Below are 14362 nucleotides of genomic sequence, written 5' to 3'. Positions count from 1 at the left end.
TGAGTGTGTCTGCCCTTGCATACTCTTTGCATTTTGTAACTCATAACCTTCCATTTTTGGCTAGTTTTCAGTAATATCCATCCAAATTGGCTAGTTTGTATTAATTTCCATCCAAATTGATCCAAACCAAGTTCATTCGCCCAAACACTCCCAAGTTTTTTCATTCTGTGGTAGTTAAACCCCGCATGAATGTTTTTTTTCCAAATTAATTTACTAGCATAACAGGCCAAGTCTATAACCATTTAATTTTTAACACAACATTTTATTAAGCATTTCACCGACCCAACCCAATTTTTTTCATTTTTGGGTTCCAGAATATTTATCACCACAGTTGATTTTCCCGCAAATCTGACCATTTCACCAAATTTAACACATAATTTTTTTCATTTTTCCCCTTCTTCAATATTTTTCATGCAAACTTATTTTCTAGTCTGATTGACCATTTTACCAAGTCTTTTCAAGTCAATTCATTATTACCTTCCAATTTTTTTCATTTTTGGGTTGTTTTTCGTTGCTGATTATTGAATTTATTGTGAATGGCAGCATTGGAGGCAGCCCAACCCAGGACGGAACGGAGACTGGCCTCTTGTGCAGTGACTCTGGATGGGAATTTTACATCAGGTACATGTATGTGATATTTTATCTCTTCAGTACAAATTTGGTGATTATCCACGTATTGGCCAATATTACCGTATCAATTGTTGGAATTTTAAATGATGTGTTGATTTTGGTCAATTATTTCCATATGCATAGAACTTGGGAATCTATATACTAGTATGTTGTGAATGAATCTATCAAGCTTTCTATTCGAGTAGTTTTTGTGTGTGTTGGCAGCGGATCCGTTTTGCGATCTCACATGTGAATTGTCTGCAGAATGTTTTGCTGTGAATTCGTACCGTAGGACCTTCTCTGCTAATACGGCTAATATAATTGAAAATCATATCCACTAATCTCCACACAAAAAAATTTGCTCGGTACAAGATTTTTATTTTCCATTCCTCATTTTGCATTTATTTCATCTCCGCACTAAAACTGTGCCCTATACAAGAAGTTCTATTTCAATTTGTAATTTGCGTTTTTTCAACTCCGCTCAAAAAAAGGTGGTCAGTATAGAAATTTCAATTTCTACTCGTCAAAATGCATTTTTTTCATCTCCACAATAAAACTATGCTCTGTACAAAAATATCAATTTCTCTTTGTCATTTTGCCTTTTTTTAATCTCAACTCTTAAACTTTGCTCTGTACAAGAATTTATATTTCTTTCCATCAGTTTGCATTAATTAAACTCCAAACTAAAACTGTGCTCTGTACTATTATTTCAAATAATAGTCTTTATTTTTCATTCTTTTCATTGCTTCAATAAAACTGTTCTCTGTAAACAATTCTATTTGTATATTTCTTTGTGTATTTTTTTTCCTCTCGCCATTAAAACTTGACTCTGTACAAGAAATTTAATTTCCCTTTGTCATTTTGCATTTATGTATTTCATCTCCACACACAAACTGTTCCCTGTAAAATAATTTCCATTTCTATTCTCTATAGTCTTTCATTATTTTTATCTCTGCACCTAATTGTGCTCATTAAAAAAATTGTGCACTCTAACCATCATTTTTCATTTTTTTTAATCTCCACATTAAACTGTGCTTCGTACAAAAAAATTTCAACATCCATTCAAAATTGTATATTTTTCATCACCACATTAAATCTGGGCTGTCTATAAATATTTCAATTTCTACCTGTGATATTGATTGTTTTTTTTTATCTCCGCACATAAACTGTGCTCAACACAAGGATATGAATTTCTGTTCGTAATTTTGCATTTTTTTATTCTCCACTCATATTTACTTTTTTTTATCTCTACTGTTCTCAGTGTAAACTCATTAATTTCTACCGGTCATTTAGCATTTTTTTCACCTCCACACTAAAACATTACTCAACAAGAATTTTAATTTCCATACGCCATTTTGTATTTTTTGATTTCAAATTCAAATTTCATTTCCTCATTTTCTTTCAAATTCTATTCCTCCTCTTGCATTCCATTCATTCTCCACACTTTGCTCTTTATATAATTCAATTTCATTCCATCATTTTATATTTTTTCATCTCTTAAAACGGTTCTCTGTACGAGAATAACCATTTCTGTTCATCATCTTCTATTCTTTCAAATACGCATTTAATGCAGCTCTTAATCCACACTCAAAATGTCCTCAGTTCAAAAAATTTCACTTCTACCAATCAATTTGCATTTCATTACATCCAGACCAAAAATTTGCTCCGAAAAAGATTATTTTTCCATTCGTGATTTAGCATTTATTTCATCTCCACACCCTCACAGTACCCTGTAGAGGAATTTCTATTTATATTTCTAATTTTGCTTTATTTTAATCTCGGCAATAAAACTGTGTAGCATAAGAATGTCAATTTCTATTTCTCCTTTTACATTTCAATACATCTCCCTAATAAACTGTACGTTTTACATAAACATCAATCTCTTTCCTTCATTTTCCTCCCCTCCACTCCAAACCGTGCTATATACAAGGAATTTAATTTCTAATTGTCATTTTGAATTTTCTACTATCCCAACTCTTAAACTGTGCAGGTGTAAATTTCAGCAGTAGGACTGAGCAGTGTATAAGAATTTAAAACTCTAGGCGTCATTTCGTATTTTTATCATCTCTGCAGTAAAACTACGCTCTTTGTAAGAATTTTAAATTCTATCCGCCTAGTCGAATTTTTATCAAGTCAGTAGTAAATCTGCGCATTGTAATAGAATTTCACACTAGGAGTCATTTCACATTTTTATAATATAATAATATAATTTTATACAATTCGTTGTTTTAATTCTGATAGAAAAAAATGCGAAATGATGCTTAGAATTTAAAAATATACTGCAATTCGAGTTTTAATGCTGAGATGAAAAAAATTCGAAATGGCGACTATAATTTAATGTTTAAATACAATTCGTCGATTTACTGCTGCTATGATAAAAATGCAGAATGACACCAAAAATTTGAAAATTACAATTCCTAGTTTTACTGCTGTTATGATAAAAATCGAAATGACACAGAGAATTTAAATTCTAATACTAAGTGTCGTTTTACTGCTGACTTGATATGAATTCGAAATGAGGCCAATAATTTTAAATTCTAATGCAATGCATTGTATTACTGCTGAGATGATAAAAATTGGAAGTGACGCCTGGAATTTAAAATCTAATACAATATATAGTTTTACTTATGAGATTTGAAGTGTTGCATAGAATTTAAAATTCTAATACCATTCGTAGTGTTACAGCTGTGATGATAAAAATTTGAAATGACGACTAGAATTTAAAAAAACTAATACAAATCATAGTTTTAATGTTGAGAGGACGCATAGTTTTTAAAGGTCTAAAAGAATTCGTAGGTTTATTGTTGACATGCCAAAAATGCAAAATGACGTCTAGAATTAAAAATTCCAATACAATTTGTAGTTTACTTCTGAGACATAAAAAATTCAAAATAACGCATAGAATATATAATTCTAAAATAGATTTTAGTTCTACTGCTGAGATAATAATAATGTCTTGAGCACAGAATTTAAAACTCTTATACAATTCGTAAGTTTATGCTGAGATGATAAAAATGCAAAATTGCGTCGAGAATTTAAAAATCTAATACAAATCGAAATTTTAATGCTGAGTTCCTTATATTAAAAACACAAATTCACACTATGCCTATAAGTGTCAGTAAAATATATTCACAACTTTCAAAAATACAGCAGAAATATATCCATTCATTCATATTGTTTTATATAAATAATTTATTATAAAGTAATAAATTATTTATGTTTTATTTTTCAATAACCCAGACACTGCTCGTAAATACCATAATTATTGTCGGATTATAACCAAAAAACTTTTAAAATATTTAAAACACAAATTCACACATTGCCTATAAGTATCAGTAAAATATATTCACAACTTTCAAAAATGCAGCAGAAATATTTCCATTCATTCGTAATGTTTAATTTTTCAATAACCCAGCCACTGCTCGTTAAAACCATAATTATGGACGGATTTCCAGCGGATAACTTTTAAAATATTTGAAACACAAATTCACACTATGGCTATAGGTACCAGTAAAATATATTCACAACAAAAAAAAAGACAGCAGAAATATTTCCAATCATTCGTATAGTTTTATTTTTCAATAACACAGCCAAGCCATAATTATGGTCGCATTCCAACCAGATAACTTTAAAAAATTTGAAACACCAATTTAAACTATACCTATAAGTGTCAGTAAAATATATTCACAACTTTCAAAAATACAGAAGAAATATTTCCATTCATTCGTATTGTTTTATTTTTCAATAACCCAGCCACTGCTCGTAAATACCATAATTATTTTTACAGATATATTTTTATTATATTTTTATAATGATTTTAACCAGACTACTTTTAAAATATTAAAAACACAAATTCACACTATGCCTATAAGTGTCAGTAAAATATATTCACAACTTTCAAAAATACAGAAGAAATATTTCCATTCATTCGTATTGTTTTATTTTTCAATAACCCAGCCACTGCTCGTAAATACCATAATTATTGTCGGATTTTAAACAGACTACTTTTAAAATATTAAAAACACAAATTCACACTATGCCTATAAGTGTCAGTAAAATATATTCACAACTTTCAAAAATACAGCAGAAATATATCCATTCATTCATATTGTTTTATATAAATAATTTATTATAAAGTAATAAATTATTTCCATTCATTCGTATTGTTTTATTTTTCAATAACCCAGACACTGCTCGTAAATACAATAATTATTGTCGGATTATAACCAAAAAACTTTTAAAATATTTAAAACACAAATTCACACATTGCCTATAAGTATCAGTAAAATATATTCACAACTTTCAAAAATGCAGCAGAAATATTTCCATTCATTCGTATAGTTCTATTTTCAATAACCCAGCCACTGCTCGTTAAAACCATAATTATGGACGGATTTCCAGCAGATAACTTTTAAATTATTTGAAACACAAATTCACACTATGCCTATAGGTACGCGTAAAATGACACAAATTTGGATATTCTTGTTGCAAACGCGAATTCACTACACAGAGTGTAAAATTAATTATTACTTGAAAAAAAAATATTCTTGTTGCAGACGCGAATTCACTACTGAGAGTGAAAAAATTAAAATTATTACTTGAAAAAAAATATTCTTGTTGCAGACGCGAATTCACTACTGAGAGTAAAAAAATTAAAATTCTTACTTGGAAATGAATATTCTTGTTGCAGATGCGAATTCACTACTGAGAGTGAAAAAATTAAAATTCTTACTTGTAAATGAATATTCTTGTTTCAGACGCGAATTCACTACTGAGAGTGAAAAAATTAAAATTGTTACTTGGTAATGAATATTTTTGTTGAAGACTCGAATTCACTACTCAGAGTGAAAAAATACTAATATAAAAATTATAATAATAAAAATAAAAAAATTAAAAAAAATAATTAAAATTGTTTCTTGAAAAAAAATATTCTTGTTGCAGACGCGAATTCAATACTGAGAGTGAAAAAAATTAATATTGTTTCTTGGAAATGAATATTCTTATTAAGGACGCGAATTCACCACTCAGAGTGAAAAAATTAAAATTGTTACTTGGTAATGAAATTTATTGTTGCAGACGCGAATTCACTACTCAGAGTGAAAAAATTAAAATTGTTACTTGGAAATGAATATTCTTGTTGCAGACGCGAATTCACTACTCAGAGTGAAAAAATTAAAAATGTTACTTGGAAATGAATATTCTTGTTCCAGACGCGAATTCACTACACAGAGTGAAAAAATTAAAATTGTTACTTGGAAATGAATATTATTCTTGCAGACGCGAATTCAGTACTCAGAGTGAAAAAATTAAAAATGTTACTTGGAAATGAATATTCTTGTTGCAGACGCGAATTCAACACTCAGAGTGAAAAAAATTAAAATTGTTACTTGGAAATGAATATTCCTGTTGCTGACGCGAATTCACTACTCAGAGTGAAAAAAATTAAAATTGTTACTTGGAAATGAATATTCTTATTGCAGACGCGAATTCACTACTCAGAGTGAAAAAATTGTAATTGTTACTTGGAAATGAATACTCTTGTTCCAGACGCGAATTCACTACTCAGAGTGAAAGAATTAAAATTCTTAACTGGAAATGAATATTCTTGTTGCAGAATTTTTCTTCGAATTCACTACTCAGAGTGAAAAAATTTAAATTGTTACTTGGAAATGAATATTCTTTTTGCAGACGCGAATTCAGTACTCAGAGTGAAAAAATTAAAAATGTTACTTGGAAATGAATATTCTTGTTCCAGACGCGAATTCACTACACAGAGTATTGTTACATGGAAATGAATATTCTTGTTGCAGACGCGAATTCACTACTCAGAGTGAAAAAATTAATATTGTTTCTTGAAAAAAAATATTCTTGTTGCAGACGCGAATTCAATACTGAGAGTGAAAAAAATTAATATTGTTTCTTGGAAATGAATATTCTTATTAAGGACGCGAATTCACCACTCAGAGTGAAAAAATTAAAATTGTTACTTGGTAATGAAATTTATTGTTGCAGACGCGAATTCACTACTCAGAGTGAAAAAATTAAAATTCTTACTTGGAAATGAATATTCTTGTTGCACCCGCGAATTCACTACTGAGAGTGAAAAAATTAAAATTATTACTTGGAAATGAATATTCTTGTTGCAGACGCGAATTCACTACTCAGAGTGAAAAAATTGAAAATGTTACTTGGAAATGAATATTCTTGTTCCAGACGCGAATTCACTACACAGAGTGAAAAAATTAAAATTGTTACTTGGAAATGAATATTATTCTTGCAGACGCGAATTCAGTACTCAGAGTGAAAAAATTAAAAATGTTACTTGGAAATGAATATTCTTGTTGCAGACGCGAATTCACTACTCAGAGTGAAAAAAATTAAAATTGTTACTTGGAAATGAATATTCTTGTTGCTGACGCGAATTCACTACTCAGAGTGAAAAAAATTAAAGTTGTTACTTGGAAATGAATATTCTTATTGCAGACGCGAATTCACTACTCAGAGTGAAAAAATTGTAATTGTTACTTGGAAATGAATACTCTTGTTCCAGACGCGAATTCACTACTCAGAGTGAAAGAATTAAAATTCTTAACTGGAAATGAATATTCTTGTTGCAGAATTTTTCTTCGAATTCACTACTCAGAGTGAAAAAATTTAAATTGTTACTTGGAAATGAATATTCATTTTGCAGACGCGAATTCAGTACTCAGAGTGAAAAAATTAAAAATGTTACTTGGAAATGAATATTCTTGTTCCAGACACGAATTCACTACACAGAGTATTGTTACATGGAAATGAATATTCTTGTTGCAGACGCGAATTCACTACTCAGAGTGAAAAAATTAATATTGTTACTTGGAAATGAATATTCTTGTTGCAGACGCGAATTCACTACTCAGAGTGAAAATATTAAAATTGTGACTTGAAAATGAATATTCTTCTGCCAGACGCGAATTCACTACTCCAAGTGAAAATATTAAAATTAAAAATGAATATTCTTCTTGCAGACGCAAATTCACTACTCAGAGTGAAAAAATTAAAATTGTTACTTGCAAATGAATATTCTTTTTGAAGACGCGAATTCACTACTCACAGTGAAAAAATTAAAATTAAAAATTAATATTCTTCTTGCAGACTCGAATTAACTACTCAGAGTGAAAAAAATAATATTGTTACTTGGAAATGAATATTCTTGTTGCAGACGCGAATTCACTACTCAAGGTGAAAAAATAAAATGTTTACTCGGAAATGAATATTCTTGTTGCAGACGCGAATTCTCTTCTCAGAGTGAAAATATTAAAATTGTTACTTGGTAATGAATATTTTTGTTGCAAACACGAATTCACTACTCAGGGTGAAAAAATTAATGTTGTTACTTGGAAATTCTAGTAGCAAACGCGAATTCGCTACTCAGAGTAAAAAAATTAAAATTGTTACTTGGAAATTAATATTCTTGTGCCAGACGCGAATTCACTACTCAGAGTGAAAAAATTATTATTGTTACTTGAAAAAAAATAATCTTGTTGCAGACGCGAATGAAAAAAATTGGAATTGTTACTTGAAAATGAATATTCCTGTTGAAGACGCGAATTCGCTACTCAGAGTAAAAAAATTAAAATTGTTACTTGGAAATGCATATTCTTGTTGCAGACGCGAATTCACTACTCGGAGTGAAAAAATTAATATTGTTACTTGGAATTTCTAGTTGCGTCGCGAATTCACTACGCAGAGTAAAAATTAAAATTGTAACTTGGAAATCAATATTCTTGTGGCAGACGCGAATTCACTACTCACAGTGAAAAAATTAATATTCTTACTTGAAAAAAAATAATCTTGTTGCAGACGCGAATGAAAAAAATTAAAATTGTTACTTGGAATAAATATTCTTGTGCAGACGCGAATTCACTTCTCAGAGTGAAAAATTAAAATTGTTACTTGGAATAAATATTCTTGTGCAGACGCGAATTCGCTACTCAGAGTGAAAAAATTGAAATTGTTACTTGGAAATGAATATTCTTGCTGCAGACGCGAATTCAATACTCAGAGTGAAAAAAATTGTAATTGTTACTTGGAAATGAATATTCTTGTTGCTGACGCGAATTCACTACTCAAGGTGAAAAGATAAAATGTTTACTCGAAAATGAATATTCTTGTTGCAGACGCGAATTCTCTTCTCAGAGTGAAAATATTAAATTTGTTACTTGGAAATGAATATTCTTTTGCAGACGCGAATTCACTTCTCAGAGTGAAAAAATTGAAATTGTTACTTGGTAATGAATATTTTTGTTACAAACACGAATTCACTACTCAGGGTGAAAAAATTAATATTGTTACTTGGAATTTCTAGTTGCGTCGCGAATTCACTACGCAGAGTGAAAAATTAAAATTATAACATGGAAATCAATATTCTTGTGGCAGACGCGAATTCACTACTCACAGTGAAAAAATTAATATTCTTACTTGAAAAAAAATAATCTTGTTGCAGACGCGAATGAAAAAAATTAAAATTTTTACTTGGAATAAATATTCTTGTTGCAGGCGCGAATTCACTTCTCAGAGTGAAAAAATTGAAGTTGTTACTTGGAAATGAATATTCTTGCTGCAGACGCGAATTCAATACTCAGAGTGAAAAAAATTAAAATTGTTACTTCGAATTGTTATTCTTGTTGCAGACGCGAATTCACTACTTGGGGTGAAAAAATTGTAATTGTTACTTGGAAATGAATATTCTTGTTGCTGACGCGAATTCACTACTAAGAGTGAAAAAAATTAAAATTGTTACTTGGAAATGAATATTCTTATTGCAGACGCGAATTCAGTACTCAGAGTGAAAAAATTAAAAAATTTACTTGGAAATGAATTTTCTTGTTCCAGACGCGAATTCACTACTCAGAGTGGAAGAATTAAAATTCTTAACTGGAAATGAATATTCTTGTTGCAGAATTTTTCTTTGAATTCACTACTCAGAGTGAAAAAATTAAAATTGTTAACTGGAAATGAATATTCTTCTTGCAGACGCGAATTTAGTACTCAGAGTGAAAAAATTAAAAATGTTACTTGGAAATGAATATTGTTGTTGCAGACGCGAATTCACTACACAGAGTGAAAAAATTAATATTGTCACTTGGAAATGAATATTCTTGTGCCAGACGCGAATTCACTACTCCGAGTGAAAAATTTAAAATTAAAAATGAATATTCTTCTTCCAGACGCAAATTTTAACTCAGAGTGAAAAAATTAAAATTGTTACTTGCAAATGAATATTCTTTTTAAAGACGCGAATTCACTACTCACAGTGAAAAAATTATAATTGTTACTTCTTGAATATTCTTATTGAAGACGCGAATTCACTACTCACAGTGAAAAAATTAAAATTAAAAATGAATATTCTTCTTGCAGACTCGAATTAACTACTCAGAGTGAAAAAAATAATATTGTTACTTGGAAATGAATATTCTTGTTGCAGACGCTAATTCACTACTCAAGGTGAAAAAATAAAATGTTTACTCGAAAATGAATATTCTTGTTGCAGACGCGAATTCTCTTCTCAGAGTGAAAATATTAAATTTGTTACTTGGAAATGAATATTCTTTTGCAGACGCGAATTCACTTCTCAGAGTGAAAAAATTGAAATTGTTACTTGGTAATGAATATTTTTGTTACAAACACGAATTCACTACTCAGGGTGAAAAAATTAATATTGTTACTTGGAATTTCTAGTTGCGTCGCGAATTCACTACGCAGAGTGAAAAATTAAAATTATAACATGGAAATCAATATTCTTGTGGCAGACGCGAATTCTCAGTGAAAAAATTAATATTCTCACTCAGTAAGTAATTTAAAGTACTCACAGTGAAAAAATTAATATTCTTACTTGAAAAAAAATAATCTTGTTGCAGACGCGAATGAAAAAAATTAAAATTTTTACTTGGAATAAATATTCTTGTTGCAGACGCGAATTCACTTCTCAGAGTGAAAAAATTGAAGTTGTTACTTGGAAATGAATATTCTTGCTGCAGACGCGAATTCAATACTCAGAGTGAAAAAAATTAAAATTGTTACTTCGAATTGTTATTCTTGTTGCAGACGCGAATTCACTACTTGGGGTGAAAAAATTGTAATTGTTACTTGGAAATGAATATTCTTGTTGCTGACGCGAATTCACTACTAAGAGTGAAAAAAATTAAAATTGTTACTTGGAAATGAATATTCTTATTGCAGACGCGAATTCAGTACTCAGAGTGAAAAAATTAAAAAATTTACTTGGAAATGAATTTTCTTGTTCCAGACGCGAATTCACTACTCAGAGTGGAAGAATTAAAATTCTTAACTGGAAATGAATATTCTTGTTGCAGAATTTTTCTTTGAATTCACTACTCAGAGTGAAAAAATTAAAATTGTTAACTGGAAATGAATATTCTTCTTGCAGACGCGAATTTAGTACTCAGAGTGAAAAAATTAAAAATGTTACTTGGAAATGAATATTGTTGTTGCAGACGCGAATTCACTACACGGAGTGAAAAAATTAATATTGTCACTTGGAAATGAATATTCTTGTGCCAGACGCGAATTCACTACTCCGAGTGAAAAATTTAAAATTAAAAATGAATATTCTTCTTCCAGACGCAAATTTTAACTCAGAGTGAAAAAATTAAAATTGTTACTTGCAAATGAATATTCTTTTTAAAGACGCGAATTCACTACTCACAGTGAAAAAATTATAATTGTTACTTGGAAATGAATATTCTTATTGAAGACGCGAAATCACTACTCACAGTGAAAAAATTAAAATTAAAAATTAATATTCTTCTTGCAGACCCGAATTAACTACTCAGAGTGAAAAAAATAATATTGTTACTTGGAAATGAATATTCTTGTTGCAGACGCGAATTCACTACTCAGGGTGAAAAAATAAAATGTTTACTCGGAAATGAATATTCTTGTTGCAGACGCGAATTCTCTTCTCAGAGTGAAAAAAATTAAAATTGTTACTTGGAAATGAATATTCTTATTTAAGACGCGAATTCACTACTCAGAGTGAAAAAATTGTAATTGTTACTTAAAAATGAATACTCTTGTTCCAGACGCGAATTCACTACTCAGAGTGAAAGAATTAAAATTCTTAACTGGAAATGAATATTCTTGTTGCAGAATTTTTCTTCGAATTCACTACACAGAGTATTGTTACATGGAAATGAATATTCTTGTTGCAGACGCGAATTCACTACTCAGAGTGAAAAATTAATATTTTTACTTGGAAATGAATATTCTTGTGCCAGACGCGAATTCACTACTCTGAGTGAAAAAATAAAAATTAAAAATGAATATTCTTCTTGCAGACGCAAATTCACTACTCAGAGTGAAAAGTTAAAATTGTTACTTGCAAATGAATATTCTTTTTGAAGACGCGAATTCACTACTCACAGTGAATTAATTAAAATTAAAAATGAATATTCTTCTTGCAGACTCGAATTAACTACTCAGAGTGAAAAAAATAATATTGTTACGTGGAAATGAATATTCTTGTTGCAGACGCGAATTCACTACTCAAGGTGAAAAAATAAAATGTTTACTCGGAAATGAATATTCTTGTTGCAGACGCGAATTCTCTTCTCAGAGTGAAAATATTAAATTTGTTACTTATAAATGAATATTCTTTTGCAGACGCGAATTCACTACACATAGTGAAAAAATTAAAATTGTTACTTGGTAATGAATATTTTTGTTGCAAACACGAATTCACTACTCAGGGTGAAAAAATTAATATTGTTACTTGGAAATTCTAGTAGCAAACGCGAATTCACTTCTCAGAGTGAAAAAATTGAAATTGTTACTTGGAAATGAATATTCTTGCTGCAGACGCGAATTCAATACTTAGAGTGAAAAAATTTGTAATAGTTACATGGAAATGAATATTCTTGTTGGTGACGCGAAATTTACTCAGAGTGAAAAAAATTAAAATTGTTACTTGGAAATGAATATTCTTATTGCAAACGCGAATTCACTACTCAGAGTGAAAAAATTGTAATTGTAACTTGGAAATGAAATTTCTTGTTCCAGACGCGAATTCACTACTCAGAGTGAAAGAATTAAAATTCTTAACTGGAAATGAATATTCTTGTTCAGAATTTTCCTTCGAATTCACTATTCATAGTGAAAAAATTAAAAATGTTACTTGGTAATGAATATTTTTGTTGCAAACACGAATTCACTACTCAGAGTGAAAAAATTATTATTGTTACTTGGAAATTCTAATAGCAAACGCGAATTCGCTACGCAGAGTAAAAATTAAAATTGTAACTTGGAAATCAATATTCTTGTGGCAGACGCGAATTCACTACTCACAGTGAGAAAATTAATATTCTTACTTGAAAAAAAATAATCTTGTTGCGGACGCGAATGAAAAAAATTAAAATTGTTACTTGGAATAAATTATCTTGCTGCAGACGCGAATTCACTACTCAGTGTGAAAAAATTGTAATTGTTACTTGGAAATGAATATTCTTGCTGCAGACGCGAATTCACTACTAGGAGTGAAAAAAATTAAAATTATTACTTGGAAATGAATATTCTTCTTGCAGACGCAAATTCACTACTCAGAGTGAAAAAATTAAAATTGTTACTTGCAAATGAATATTCTTTTTAAAGACGCGAATTCACTACTCACAGTGAAAAAATTATAATTGTTACTTGGAAATGAATATTCTTATTGAAGACGCGAATTCACTACTCACAGTGAAAAAATTAAAATTAAAAATGAATATTCTTCATGCAGACTCGAATTAACTACTCAGAGTGAAAAAAATAATATTGTTACTTGGAAATGAATATTCTTGTTGCAGACGCTAGTTCACTACTCAAGGTGAAAAAATAAAATGTTTACTCGAAAATGAATATTCTTGTTGCAGACGCGAATTCTCTTCTCAGAGTGAAAATATTAAATTTGTTACTTGGAAATGAATATTCTTTTGCAGACGCGAATTCACTTCTCAGAGTGAAAAAATTGAAATTGTTACTTGGTAATGAATATTTTTGTTACAAACACGAATTCACTACTCAGGGTGAAAAAATTAATATTGTTACTTGGAATTTCTAGTTGCGTCGCGAATTCACTACGCAGAGTGAAAAATTAAAATTATAACATGGAAATCAATATTCTTGTGGCAGACGCGAATTCACTACTCACAGTGAAAAAATTAATATTCTTACTTGAAAAAAAATAATCTTGTTGCAGACGCGAATGAAAAAAATTAAAATTTTTACTTGGAATAAATATTCTTGTTGCAGACGCGAATTCACTTCTCAGAGTGAAAAAATTGAAGTTGTTAATTGGAAATGAATATTCTTGCTGCAGACGCGAATTCAATACTCAGTGAAAAAATTAAAATTGTTACTTCGAATTGTTATTCTTGTTGCAGACGCGAATTCACTACTTGGGGTGAAAAAATTGTAATTGTTACTTGGAAATGAATATTCTTGTTGCTGACGCGAATTCACTTCTAAGAGTGAAAAAAATTAAAATTGTTACTTGGAAATGAATATTCTTATTGCAGACGCGAATTCAGTACTCAGAGTGAAAAAATTAAAAAATTTACTTGGAAATGAATTTTCTTGTTCCAGACGCGAATTCACTACTCAGAGTGGAAGAATTAAAATTCTTAACTGGAAATGAATATTCTTGTTGCAGAATTTTTCTTTGAATTCACTACTCAGAGTGAAAAAATTAAAATTGTTAACTGGAAATGAATATTCT

This window comes from Ischnura elegans, chromosome 5 (genome assembly GCF_921293095.1).
Source record: "Ischnura elegans chromosome 5, ioIscEleg1.1, whole genome shotgun sequence".
NCBI lineage: Eukaryota > Metazoa > Arthropoda > Insecta > Odonata > Coenagrionidae > Ischnura > Ischnura elegans.
Note: the sequence above shows the minus strand (reverse complement) of the source record.